Genomic DNA, 12,623 nt, shown 5'->3' with positions numbered 1-12,623 from the left:
ATTCTGCTATATGGCGGGTGGGAAGGGGTTAACAAAAAAAACTTCTCAAAAACAGTTTACTGGTTTTATTTACTTGTCATCTTTGTGGTGGATGTTTCTATGTACCCCTACTCATTCACATGGGGAGGGGGGGGGGGGGGGGGGGTACAGGATCTGGTGGCCTCCTTGTTAAAAGGGTTTTCCAGATTCTGATAAGTCACCCCCACCACCATAGGGCAGGGTTCTAGGGAAGAAGGCCTTGTCCTTGTCAACATGAGGCTTCCCTGCCATTTTTGAGCTTTCCAAAAACCAATACCAAACCTGAAGGGCCTTCAGCTGTCAGCGAGGAATCCCCGGCTGACAGCGGATGAGTCCTTGGTTATGAAGGAGGCAGCAGGGGCCGACTCCTTAAGTTGTTTCTAAAGCCTAAACATTTTTTAGATGATTCTTTCTACGTACCTAAGTCCTCACTCGATCTGGTGCTTTGCCTGTCTCCCTTTCCCCCACCCTTACACAGGGCCGGATCAAGAAAATCAGGGGCCTGGTGCTGAGGATTTTGATGGTGGGGCTTTTTATAAATAAAAAAATAAATAAAATGCAATTTTTTTTGGGTATAACAAATGAAATTAAATAAAGAGGGAGGGTGAGAGAGAAAGAAAGGGAATGAGAGAGGAGTGAGGGGTAAGGGAGGGGGGATGAGAGAGAAAGGATGCGCATGAGCATGCGTGGGAGTGACAGCAATGCAGCCTGACCAAGGCAAGTGACTGAAGGCACAGAACCCGGGAGGAAGACCGGATGAAGATCACAGCGCAGGGCTCAGTATGACAGGTAAGTGTACCCTAATGTGCTAATATGCTGGGCATACTTGTACATCATGACATAACCTACCTCACAGCCTCTAAAAAGTAGTAATGTTAGCAAAGTTTACTACCACTTTAATATCACAGGATCCCAGAAGCCTCTCATGGGGACCCCTGCTGACCCGGTGACCGGAAGTGCCCAAGTGCATAGTTGCCAACATTGAAAAAATATTTCCAGGGACACTTTTTTACCAGTGGTATATTTAGAGTAGCTGACATTCCCTATGTTCCTCTATACATCACTGTAGTAATCACAAAATTAAATGAGTACTAATAATGGGCAGGACAAATATAAGGATTGAGATTTCCTTTAGTTAAACTAACAAAAGTGCCCATTCTAGAGCTGGTAACATTGAGGTTACTCAATATAATTTTAAAGAACTGTTTTTGTGGGTAAGAGGCATAGGGGAGGAGTATGGATGGTATAAAAGTGGGAAGGATGTGCAGTTGAGGGAAAGGAATGTGGAGGGTATGATATTGGGCAGTATGCACAGAAGAGGAGTGTGGTGGGTATGACAGTGGGCATTATGTACAGAAGAGGAGTGTGGTAGGCATGACAGTGGGCATTATGTACAGAAGAGGAGTGTGGTGGGCATGACAGTGGGCATTATGTATAGAAGAGGAGTGTGACAGTGAGCAGTATGTACAGAAAAGGAGTGTGGAGGGTATGACAGTGGGCAGTATGTACATGAGAGGAGTATAGAGGTTATAAAAGTATGTATAGGAGAGGAGTGTGGCGGGTATTACAGTGAGCGGTATGTAGAGGAAAGAGTGTGGAGGGATATACAGCTGGTAGTATGTACAAAAGAGGAGTGTAGAGGGTATGATAGTGGGCACTATGTACAGGAGAGGAATGTGGAGGATATGACAGTGGGCAGTACGTACAGGAGAGGAGTGTGGAGGGTATGACAGTGAGCAGTATGTACAGGAGACCAGTGTGGAGAGTATGACAGCGGGCAGTATGTACAGTTAAGGAGTGTGGAGGGTATGACAGTGAGCAGTATGTACAGTAAAGGAGTGTGGTGAGTATGACAGTGGGCGGTATGTACAGAAGAAGAGTATGGAGGGTATGATAGTGAGCAGTATGTACAGGAGAGGAGTGTGGATGGCATGACAGTGGGCTGTATGTACAGGAGAGGAGTGTGGAGGGTATGACAGTGAGCAGTATGTACAGGAGAGGAGTGTGGAGGGCATGACAGTGGGCTGTATGTACAAGAGAGGAGTGTGAAGGGTATGACAGCGGGCAGTATGTACAGGAGAGGAGTGTGGAGGGTATGACAGTAAACAGTATGTACAGAAGAGGAGTGTGAAGGGTATGACAGTGAGCAGTATGTACAGGAGAGGAGTGTAGACGGTATGACATTGGGCAGTATGTACAAGAGAGGAGTGTGGAGGATATGACAATGAGCAGTATGTTGAGGAAAGGAGTGTGGAGGGTATGACAGCAGGCAGTACATAGAGGAAATGAGTGTGGAGGGTATGACAGTGAGCAGTATGTACAGAAGATGAGTGTGGAGGGTATGACAGGGGACCCTATTTACAGGAGAGGAGTGTGGAGGATATGACAGTGAGCAGTATGTACAGGAAAGGAGTGTAGAGGGTATGACAGTGGGCAGTATGTACACAAGAGGAGTGTGAAGGGTGTGACATTGGGCAGTATGTACAAAAGAGGAGTGTGGAGGGCATGACAGTGGGCAGTATGTACAGGAGAGTAGTTTGAAGGGTATGACAGTGGGCAGTATGTACAGAAGAGGAGTGTGGAGGGTATTACAGTGGGCAGTATGTATAGGAGAGGAGTGTGAAAGGTATGACAGTGGGCAGTAAGTACAGGAGAGGAGTGTGGAGGGTATGACAGTGGGCAGTATGTACAGAAGAGGAGGGTGGAGGGTATGACAGTGGGCAGTATGTACAGGAGAGGAGTGTGGAGGGTATGACAGTGGGCAGTAAGTACAGGAGAGGAGTGTGGAGGGTATGACAGTGGGCAGTATGTACAGAAAAGGAGGGTGGAGGGTATGACAGTGGGCAGTAAGTACAGGAGAGGAGTGTGGAGGGTATGACAGTGGGCAGTATGTGCAGAAGAGGAGGGTGGAGGGTATGACAGTGGGCAGTATGTACAGGAGAGGAGTGTGGGGGATATGACAGCGGGCACTATGTACAGGTGAGAAGGGTGAAGGAATCTGGGAAGGAAAATTTTAAAGGTTTATGGACGGATGTTTAGGGACTGCGTAGAAGTTAAGCGGGCCATACATGGATTGAAATTAAGCCAATTAAGCCGAGACCAGCCATAGTCGATATATGTATGGACTAGCTGGTTGTACACAAGTCAATCTATTAATTGAGTTGAGTACAACCAGCCTGTCAGGTTTTTCCCAGAACAATCAGTGCTGTCAGCTATAGTTAGCAACACTGATGATTGTATTGTGTGGGTAGGGAAGGTTCCCCACTGGCAGAACACAATAACACTACAGGAGTGATTCCCCCATCCACAGGTCAGCAGGTGAGAGGGTGTGTGGGGATAGGCTGGGGAGAGAGGTCTGTCAGCGGGGGAGATGGGAGGTCTGTCAGGAGGGGGGGTGAAAGGTCTGTCAGCAGGGGGTGTGAGGTCTGTCAGCAGGGGGTTGGAGGTGGTCATGGAGGGATATCAATCAGCGAGTGGGGGGAGTGATTTCTTTTGGAGTAGGGTCTTTCATCTGCAGGTTTGGAAATGGTCACCTGTGATATAAGTTGAAGGGAGGTGGCTGGTTAGTGATGAGTGACCTGGTTGTTGGGGAGTGACTTGGTTGTTGGGGAGTGACCTGGTTGGTGAGGAGTGGCCTGGTTGGTGGGGAGTGACCTGGTTGGTGAGGGGTGACAAGGTTGATGGGGAGTGACGTGGTTGGTGGGGAGTGACCTGGTTAGTGAGGAGTGACCTGGTTGGTGGGGAGTGACCTGGCTGGTGAGGAGTGACCTGATTGGTTGGGAGTGACCTGGTTGGTGAGGAGTGACCTGATTGGTGGGGAGTGACCTGGTTGGTGGGTAGTGACCTGGTTGGTGAGGAGTGACCTGGTTGGTAGGGAGTGACCTGGTTAGTGAGGAGTGACCTGGTTGGTGAGGAGTGATCTGGTTGGTGGGTAGTGACCTGGTTGGTGAGGAGTGACATGGTTGGTGGGGAGTGACCTGGTTGGTGAGGAGTGACCTGGTTGGTGGGTAGTGACCTGGTTGGTGAGGAGTGACCTGATTGGTGGGGAGTGACCTGGTTAGTGAGGGGTGACCTGGTTGGTGGGGAGTAGGGATGAGCCTAACCCCCCCCCCCCGGTTTGGTTCGCATCAGAACTTTCGAACGGACCGCAAATTCGTACGAACTTTAGAACCCCATTGAAGTCTATGGGAATAGATAAAAACGTTCGAAATAAAAAGTGCTAATTTTAATGGCTAATATGCATTATACTGTCCTAAAAAGGGTTTGGGGACCTGGCTCCTGCCCCAGGGGACATGAGTCAATGCCTAAAATGTTTTTAAAAATGGCCATTTTGGCGGGAGCACTGATTTCAATGACGATTAAAGTGAAAAAAAGTGAAATATTCCTTTAAATATCGTGCCTGGGGGGTGTCTGTAGTATGCCTGTGAAGTGCCACGTGTTTCCCGTGTTTAGAACAGTCCCTGCACAAAATGACATTTAACGGAAAAAAAGTAATTTAAAACTGCTTGCAGTTTTAATGTTATATCTGGTTCCTGCAATATGGTTGAAAATCATTGAGAAACATGGCATGGGTAGCCCTCCCTGCCCATTACCAGCCCCTTTGGGTCTTGTACAGATATTAAGGGGAACCCCGTACCCATATTAAAAAAAGGAAAGGCGTGTGGCCCCCAGGCCCTATATACTCAGAACAGCAGTATACCGGCGGTGCAAACAAGACAGGGACTGTGTAGGTTTGTTGTGTTAAGTATAATCTGTTTTTAATTTTGAACTGGTACATTTTTTAAGTGTAGCTCCAGTCAAAAAATCTATTTTTAAGCTTTTTGGAAAACATAGGGAAGGGTTATCACCCCTGTATAATTTGTTTTGTCGTCCATCTTTTTTCATCTCACTTCCTGTTGTCTCCCTCCATTTGCAAGTAGGAGACGTTTGTAAGTTGGATGTTTGAAAGAAGGGGCCTGCCCTATATGCTCTGCAGAAATGGCGGAACAAGGTGTTGCCACAACGTTGTAAGCCCTCAAAGTGACTCTTGGTGGGCGCTGGAGCGCCCTGCTGTGAACGATTATATCAAGAATTGTAATTACATGCCATTGTTGAACAGTGGTAGAAAAATTGGGCCTTTGGTGGTTGTGGTGCTGGTGCCACAACACTATAAGTCCTCACAGTTATTCTCGGTGGGCACAGGAATGGACCCTGCTGTGAAATATTATATGAAGAATTGTAATTACATGCCCCTGCTAAACAGGGGCTGAAAAATTGGGCCTTAGGCACTGGTGCTGGTGCCACGACACTGCAACCTCTCCCATATACTCTAGTTGTAGTGCAGGAATGAGCCCTGCTGCAAAGCATTGCATCAAAAATTTTAATTAAACGCCCCTGTTAAACAGGAGCTGAAAAATTGGGCTGCTGGCACTGGTGCTGGTGCCACGACACTGCAACCTCTCCCATATACTCTAGTTGTGGTGCAGGAATGAGCCCTGCTGCAAAGCATTGCATCAAAAATTGTAATTAAACACCGCTGTTAAACAGGGGCTGAAAAATTGGGCTGGTGGCATCACCCAGAACCAAAAATGTTCTTCCAACATATCAGCGGAGGAGGAAGAGGATAGACAATCAACATAACAGGATAGTCACTCAGCATCAGCATAGGCAGTCTTGAAGGGATGTGATATTTAAAAAAAAAATATTCGGTTAGATCAGCTTCAGGTGCTTGGTAGCTGTGGGTGATCCAAGACTGATTCATCTTGATGAAGGTCAGTCGATCAACTGAGTCGGTGGACAGGCGCACCCTGTGATCGGTAACAAAGCCACCAGCAGCACTGAAGGTGCATTCCGAAAGAACGCTGGATGCAGGACAGGCCAGTAGCTCAACTGCATACTGTGCAAGCTCTGGCCAGTGATCCATCCTCAAGACCCAGTAAGCCAGAGGATTTTCGGTGGGGAAGGTGTCCAAGTCTGACCTTGCCCCTAGGTATTCCTGTACCATGTAAATCAGACGCTGGCGATGGTTGCTGTAACCGATCATACCTTGGGGCTGCGGACTAAAAAATTGTCTGAACACATCGGTCAGACGGCCACCTTCTCCACCACTCCTTCTGACCGATGCCTCAGCAACACGTTGTCCAGGACCAGGAGTTTGTAACCTCCCAGTCTCTGGGAACGCGTTGCACAGACCTTTCTGCAAGGCCTCCCGGAGATGTCTCATCCTCTGCTCCCTCTGCGATGGCAAGATAAGGTCGGCAACCTTACCCTTGTACCGTGCATCAAGGAGAGTGGCCAGCCAGTAATGGTCCCTCTCCTTGATCCGAAGAATACGAGGATCCTTCCGCATGCTTTGCAGGATCAGGGAGGCCATGCAGCGTAGGTTAGCTGAGGCATTCGGTCCAGAGTCCTCTGGGTCACTAAGGACAACATGATCGGCAGCTACCTCCTCCCAGCCACGTACAAGTCCACGTGTTTCTTGGGACTGTAAATCATCCCTACAACACTGCTGCTGCTGATGCTGAGTGCCAGCCTCCACCTCCATGCTGACACAATCATCCTCCTCTTCCTCCTCCTCATCCTCTTCCTGTGTGATGGGTGGCACAGCAGGAACACTGTCTGGATAAAGGGGGCCTTGATAGGCAAGGAAGTCCTCCTCTTCCTGCCTCTGTTCTGCCTCAAGTGCCCTGTCCATTATTCCACGCAGCGTATGCTCCAAGAGGTGGACAAGAGGTACAGTGTCACTGATGCATGCACTGTCACTGCTCACCATCCTTGTGGCCTCCTCAAACGGTGACAGGACAGTGCATGCATCCCTGATCATGCCCCACTGGCGTGGTGAGAAAAAACCGAGCTCCCCTGACCCTGTCCTGGTGCCATAGTCGCACAGGTACTCATTGATGGCCCTCTGCTGCATGTGCAGCCGCTACAGCATGGCCAACGTTGAGTTCCACCTGGTGGGCATGTCACATATAAGGCGGTTCTTGGGCAGGTTCAACTCTTTTTGGAGCTCAGCCAGCCGAGCACAGGCATTAAATGATCGGCGGAAATGCACACAGACTTTCCTGGCCTGCTTCAGGACATCCTGTAAGCCCGGGTACCTGCCCAAGAATTGATGCACCACCAGGTGAACTGGGACACTGGGGACCACAGAAGAAAGGAGAAAAAGGGCCCACTTTGCATTGCATGGTGAAAGTTGGGCGTGGCTACAAAACATGAAATATCGGGTGTTGAGTAGATATACTAGGTTAAAGTGTGAATCTTCTCTCTGTATACATTGCACATGTCTGACTCAGTCCTTGTACCCACAGCATGCTTCCTAATTAGGTTGAGGAATAAGTGATCATCATGTTGCTCCAACGTGTACGATTCTTAATTTTTCATACCTGGTTGGGGTTCCAGACTGCAGGGAGTGGTGCAAAAAAGGGTGGATGGCGGGCTTCTTCCCTTCTGGTCCTGGAAGGAAGGACTGGAACCTCAATGACCGAGTCTGGCCTACCCTTGGTGACCACTGCCCATCCATAGGCTATCAGCTTTCGGCTGGTTGGTCTATGGGTATGATTCTCGCTTTGGGTGCGAGAGGTCTCGGGTTCAAATCCCGCACGAGCCCATGAGGAGTTCTTTTTCCCCTCTGTGCAACCAACAGAGATGATTTTACCTCATCTCCAAGTCTCCCAGTCCCCTTGACCCTAAAAAAGATTTTTTTAAGCAAAATTTGCAGATGCTGTTGTAGGAGGCACTTGGTTTTGGCTATCAAGAGGCACTTGTTGGACTGAAAAAAAACACAAGTATGTGCAATCAAGGCTCGTTGGTCTAGGGGTATGATTCTTGCTTAGGGTGCGAGAGGTCCCGGGTTCAAATCCCGGACGAGCCCATTGTTTAGCATTAGAATTCTCATTCTAACTCGAGGCTTTGTTTACATGGTGGATTAATCCATGCAGGCAACTGTGCTTGCAACGCACAAAAGTGCCTAACAGCTCTTGCATCTCCAAAGTGCTGGAAACGTCTCTTCTGAGAGGTGGCTCTTGGGTTCTGCTCCTTCAAAGGTGTTTATCCACCTTTGGTTACAGGAGGTCCAAGCCACAAGACCTTGAGTTACTTTCCAGACCCTACTGGTGGAAAGGAGGTGCTTTTGCCCTGACATCATTTCCCCTTGGAGTTTGATATTTTCAAAATAGGCAAAGATTGCAAACTCCTTTCATCCAAGGAAGAAGACGTTTGGGGAAGAGAAGGCTCTTTTTTGGGGAAAAAAAATAATCTCCAACGAATGCGACATTCTCGGCTCATTGGTCTAGGGGTAAGATTCTCGCTTCGCGTGCGAGGGGTCCCGGGTTCAAATCCCGGAGGAGCCCAAGCTTTAGGTAGCAGGCCCGATTTCCCATCGTCTTCTTGTCACAGTCAAGGTGCCTTTATGCTATGCCTGAACTTTTGCAGTGCCCTTGTCGCTTTGGGTGCGAGAGGTCCTGGGTTCAAATCCCGGATGAGCCCATGGGGAGTTTTTTTTCCCCTCTGTGCAACCAACAGAGATGATTTTACCTCATCTCCAAGTCTCCCAGTCCCCTTGACCCTAAAAAAGATTTTTTTAAGCAAAATTTGCAGATGCTGTTGTAGGAGGCACTTGGTTTTGGCTATCAAGAGGCACTTGTTGGACTTAAAAAAAAAAAAAAAAAAAAAAAAAAACAGCGTGCGCAATCAAGGCTCGTTGGTCTAGGGGTATGATTCTCGCTTAGGGTGCGAGAGGTCCCGGGTTCAAATCCCGGACGAGCCCATTGTTTAGCATTAGACTTGGCATTCTAACTTGAGGCTTTGTTTATATGGTGGATTAATCCATGCAGGCAACTGTGCTTGCAACGCACAAAAGTGCCTAACAGCTCTTGCATCTCCAAAGTGCTGGAAACATCTCTTCTTTTTTTTTTTGTAAATAGTCTTTATTAAAAATTTTAGCATACAGAAATACAGGATACATAGGGCGAAAAGAAAATACATTCCTTGCAACTGACAGATGCCGATCTCCACAGTGCATTAGGCATAATGGCAAGAAAGGGAAAAGAAAAGAAAAAAAGAAAAAAAAAAACAGGAAAAAAAAAAAGGAGGAAGAAAATAAATAAAAACAGAAACCACAGTTACAGGATATCGGTACAGTGATGTAAGTAAACCAACAAATGCAAATTGCGACAGATAAGCAGTTGAGGGAATATCAGGATGTGAATCATATATATATTAACCCATTTGTAGAGCTAACAATCTGACATCTCTGGGCTGCAGAAGCTCAGTCATACCAGTATTTTACTATAAAAGTATTCTACCGAAGATTGTGCACGCAAGAAATTGTAATAGGGGGCAAAAAGAAGGGAATCAGAGAGGGGGTGGGGAGGGTGTAGGCGGTCTGGTCCAGTCTACCTGGCTGGGGTACTGATCAGTTCGTACGTTTATACCAAGTTGTCCAACACTTCCATTTGTTATCAAAATATTTTTTGTTTCCCCCCGCTGCTGCTATTAGTGACTTATAGGTATAATGGGTCTGCATAGTAGTAAAAACCTCGGCTACGTCCGGGGCTTTGTCCATCTTCCTATGTCTTGTGATTAGAGACCTGGCTATTATCAATACGTGGGTAACCACTACTCTAAATTCTGGTGGGAAAGAGTCTATTCCCAAATTTAGTATGGCCAGGGTCGGGCTGGGGGGAGTGATAAAACCCGTGATGCTGGAGAGCGAGCGGAATATGGAGTTCCAGTAGCTAGTGAGATGTTTACATGTCCAAAACATGTGGAGTAAGTTGCCCACCTCTCCACAGTTCCTCCAGCATAACGGTGAGCCATCTCTGCTAAACTGGGCAACCCTGTATGGGGTAAGATACCACCTAAGGGCAATCTTTTGTGACAGTTCCCAATGGTTCACACATTTTGAGGCTCTATATAGCCACTTGAAAGCTTCCTTCCACTGTGGAATAGTAAAGGTCGTCTGAAGGTCGGCTTCCCATTTTTGATAGGGGGGTGATTTAACAAAGTCCATTTTACATTGGAATAGATTATAAAATAAAGAGATACCTTTAGAAGATATAGGGGTAGTATTATAAAATTGCCAGGCCTCTTTTGGAAGATGAATGGTGGGTGATGTGATGGATCTGCAAAAGTGATGGATTTGGTTATATTTATATTTATCGGATGATGATAAGTTAAAACGAAGTTGGAGAACGTCGAACGGGATAAAGGAGTTCCCATCATATAGGTCAGTGATAAGTTGTAGCCCTTTTTCCTGCCAGCTCGTGAGTGATATATTGGGTATGGCCTGTTGTAGGGTCGATAAGGGTATTGGGATGGTAGTCAGCCTGTCAGATGGAAGAGGAAGTTTTAGAAAAGTCCTCCAAACCTCTAGGGAGGCACGGAGAGTGGGAGGTAAAACGTGTGGGAGTTGGATGTAGGGCGTCGACCATCAGAAGCTGTTTGAGATCTTTGGTCGGGCTCAAGGCACGTTCGACACTGCACCAAGGAGTGTCCGAGGGTTGGTGGAACCACTTCCGCAGTTGAGTAAGGATAGATGCTCTATAATAGTCCTGTATGTCGACCAGACCCATCCCCCCGGCCGATCTGTGTTTGGTCAGTAAAGGTTTTGCGCATCTGGGCCTCGAATTTTTCCAAATTAAATTCTTAAGTAGAGAATTCAGAGCTTTGATATGTTTCGATTTTACCGGGATAGGAAGGGTCCGGAAGACATACAGCACTTGAGGGAGAAGTAGAATTTTAAATGTAGCAAGTCTACCCGACCAGGTCAATTCAGTATTAGCCAAGCGTTTGGTTTCCTTAGTAAGTTTGTCTATGAGGGGCCCGTAATTGGCGTCTGCTAATGTCTTGATATCAGTAATTTTTAGACCAAGGTATGCTATACTATCTGTGCTCCAGGTGTAGGGGAAAGCGTTCTGTAGAGATTCACAAAGGGGGGAGGGAAGTCCTATGGGAGAATAAGCGATTTCGTGCAGTTGACCTTATAGTAGGATATATTGCTAAATTCTGTAAGTGTGCTATGGGCGTAGGGAAGGGAGGTTCATGGTGAGGTTAGAAATAGAATGATATCGTCCGCGAAAAAATTGATAACATGTGAGCTATGTGGAAGGTCAAAGCCAGCAATATTAGGGTGAGTTCTAATCCTTTCCGCTAAGGGCTCTATGAGCAAGTTAAAGATGGTAGGGGATAGGGGGCACCCCTGTCTGGTACCATTAGATATGGTAAACGTGGTCGACAGCATATTAGACGTATACACTTGCGCACAGGGGGACGAGTAGAGGGCCATTATGCCCGCGAAGATAGGGCCTGTAAATCCATATTTTTGTAATGTGAGTCTCATATAACCCCAATGAATCCTGTCGAATGCCTTCTCCGCATCCAAAGAGAGGAGCAGAGAAGACACCCGACAGGTCCCGGCATATTGCATAATGTTAATAACTCTTCTCATGGCATCGGAGACTTGCCTGCCCGGAGTAAAGCCCGCCTGGTCAGCACCAACCAGTCCAGGCAGGATCGGGAGTAGTCTATGTGCGAGGATTTTCGCATACAGCTTAACATCAGAGTTAAGCAAAGAGATCGGCCTAAAGTTGGCTCGTGAAGTGGGTTCTTTCCCTGGTTTCGGAATGGTAACTACATATGCTTTAAGCATTTCTGCAGGAAACGAGGCAGAGGACATTGCTGTTGAATAAACGTTCATAAGTGTTGGTATAAGATTGTCTTGAAAAGACCTATATTAGTCATTGGGGAGTCCATCTGGGCCTGGAGACTTCCCCAGAGGGAGGGTTCTAATTACTTTCCTAATCTCAGGCTCCGTAATAGGGGAGTTCAAGGAGTTAAGTTGGTCAGGGGTAAGGGAGGGCAAATTAATTTTCGCTAAGAACTCCTTTATAGTATGTTCATTCGGTTGAGGGGTGTTGGAGTCATTTTTTAGATTGTAGAGCGAGGCATAATACTCAGCAAAGGAGTTCGCTATTTCCTTGGGGTTATAGATCTTCCGTTTAGTTGGAGGATGTATAAGGTATGAAATTTTTGATTTAATTCTTGCTGCTCTAAGCCTTTGAGCAAGAAACGTGCCTGCCCGATTCCCGGAGGCATAGTGGGACAGTTTGAAATATCTGACATGTTTGTCATATTGTTATATCAAAAGAAGCCTGAGATCAGAGCGATATTGGGCAAGACTTTGGGCAAGTTGTAAAGTCGCACATGTCTTATTGAGTGATTCTGGAAACGTCTCTTCTGAGAGGTGGCTCTTGGGTTCTGCTCCTTCAAAGGTGTTTATCCACCTTTGGTTACAGGAGGTCCAAGCCACAAGACCTTGAGTTACTTTCCAGACCCTACTGGTGGAAAGGAGGTGATTTTGCCCTGACATCACTTCCCCTTGGAGTTTGATATTTTCAAAATAGGCAAAGATTGCAAACTCCTTTCATCCAAGGCAGAAGACGTTTGAGGAAGAGAAGGCTCTTTTTTGGGGGGAAAAAAATAATCTCCAACGAATGTGACATTCTCGGCTCGTTGGTCTAGGGGTATGGTTCTCGCTTCGGGTGCGAGAGGTCCCGGGTTCAAATCCCGGACGAGCCCAAGCTTTAGGTAGCAGGCCCGATTTCCCATCATCTTCTTGTCACAGT

The 12,623-nt window shown here is 47.1% G+C and overlaps 4 non-coding genes across 4 annotated transcripts; all 4 read left to right on the top strand.

Moving 5' to 3' along the window:
* Positions 1 to 7,798: 7,798 nt before the first annotated feature.
* TRNAP-AGG (transfer RNA proline (anticodon AGG)) lies at positions 7,799 to 7,870 on the top strand. The gene has a single exon. It is a non-coding gene; the product is annotated as a tRNA-Pro (tRNA).
* A 406-nt stretch (positions 7,871 to 8,276) lies between these two features.
* TRNAA-CGC (transfer RNA alanine (anticodon CGC)) lies at positions 8,277 to 8,348 on the top strand. The gene has a single exon. It is a non-coding gene; the product is annotated as a tRNA-Ala (tRNA).
* A 344-nt stretch (positions 8,349 to 8,692) lies between these two features.
* On the top strand, positions 8,693 to 8,764 carry TRNAP-AGG (transfer RNA proline (anticodon AGG)). The gene has a single exon. It is a non-coding gene; the product is annotated as a tRNA-Pro (tRNA).
* A 3,740-nt stretch (positions 8,765 to 12,504) lies between these two features.
* TRNAP-CGG (transfer RNA proline (anticodon CGG)) lies at positions 12,505 to 12,576 on the top strand. Its single transcript has one exon. It is a non-coding gene; the product is annotated as a tRNA-Pro (tRNA).
* Positions 12,577 to 12,623: the final 47 nt, after the last annotated feature.

Source organism: Lithobates pipiens, unplaced genomic scaffold (assembly GCF_037356315.1).
Source record: "Lithobates pipiens isolate NorthernLeopardFrog02 unplaced genomic scaffold, aLitPip1_a1.2 Scaffold_78, whole genome shotgun sequence".
Classification (NCBI taxonomy): Eukaryota; Metazoa; Chordata; class Amphibia; order Anura; family Ranidae; genus Lithobates; species Lithobates pipiens.
The sequence above is the reverse complement of the archived record's forward strand: the minus strand, read 5'-3'. Positions and strand labels throughout refer to the sequence as shown.